The sequence below is a fragment of the Triticum urartu genome, chromosome 2A (assembly GCF_056163025.1).
Source record: "Triticum urartu cultivar PI428250 chromosome 2A, HENAU_Tu73, whole genome shotgun sequence".
Taxonomy (NCBI): Eukaryota; Viridiplantae; Streptophyta; class Magnoliopsida; order Poales; family Poaceae; genus Triticum; species Triticum urartu.
The window spans coordinates 24,644,533-24,646,093 of record NC_141874.1 but is presented as its reverse complement, the minus strand read 5'-3'; positions in this window follow the sequence as shown (position 1 = coordinate 24,646,093).

Genomic DNA, 1,561 nt, shown 5'->3' with positions numbered 1-1,561 from the left:
TAAGCAGATTCTAGTGGCCAAAGAACTAGTCCGCTCCAGTCCAGCAAAAGAATGTCAACTCCATTCTAAGAAGCGTGTGCGTATCCTCGCATCATGAAATTTTATAGCATTCTGATCATATTTTCTACATGTTTCTTACCCATCTCTCTTTTAGAAAATAAGGTTAAACGATACAAGAATTCCTCCATTGGGATCGTATTCGAGAAAAATATCTTGCGGGAATTCTCTGTGCTCCAGTGCTGATGTAAGTACCTGTTGTATATCACTATATTTTTACATCAGCATGTATTATGTTAATCGGCGTGAATCTAACCTTTATCTGATCTAAAATTAGTTGTAGCAAAATGTTAAAGGCGCCAATGTTGATTTTTGTAAGGAAAACTGCCCGGTAGTTTTGCGTACTGAGCTGCATGAATGTGCTATCTCATATCACGCACATTACTGAATTGTAGTGCTTCTTTGGTTGCCCATTCATTCATTGTGTCAATGTTGCTTTCGTATTACCTTACCTGGCTGATGATAGCTGTGCCATATTGTGTTAATTTGGTGTAGGCTAGTTGCCCAAACGTTCGTTGTGTCAATGTTGCTTTCCTATTATCTGACTTGGCCAATGATAGCAATGCTAGTGTGTTAATTTTGTGCAGGCTGCTGAAGATAAGAAGAAAAACTCTAAAAACAGCAAGGCAACCCCATTGTTTCTTTCCAGTAAATCTAGGCCAGGTAATATGGCAATAACTCATGATTAATCTGTTTGGTTCCCATCCTAATTTACGTTATGATGCAGTGGTCAAGACACTCTCCACTATCAATAATACAAGCCTGCCAAAATCGCCATCTGAATCTATTCAGTATCCTCTGTCTCGAATGCAATGGAATAAATGTATGTTTGTGAACCAATTAATGGCTGAAGCAATGATGGAAATGGTGGATGAATCAGAGGTGCAGAGTCGTACGACACAACAACTGATCAATGTTTTCAGAGACAGTGTGGCAAAGCAGCAAGAACTTGCCCACATGCTTATGGGCGTCATCTGTGCTGAGGTTGCAGATTGTGACGTTGTAGATGGTTAGGTTCTGCTCATTTATTTGCACTGGCATCAATCTTTGATTGCCCAGTGGATGTAATTTCCTGTAATATATTCTGGATGTGCAACATTATTCCCTGTATGCCGTACCTTTGCCCGTCGTAATGGGCTCAAATTATCTAATTTGGCCTAAAGACATGAATGAACTTTAGTGGGCCCATTGAGTTAATGGGCCGTTACTAGGCCTAAAGTTAATGGTCGGCCCTCTTACCTCCCGGATCGTTAACATGCCGACATCGAAGCGGGCAACAGGTGGCTCCCGGGTCGTCTAGGCCGTTACTAAGTTTGCGCTACATATGGCCCAACTATACTGTAGGCCTTTAGCAGGCCGAAAGAGACAGCGGGCTTGTATTAGACCATGAAGAGCATGGGCCGCTAAGAGGCCGAAAGTCAGGTCGTATTGTAAACGGCCCAACTGTGTTGTGGGCCTTTAGTAGGCCGAAAGAGAAACCGGGCTGGTATTGGACCATGAAGGG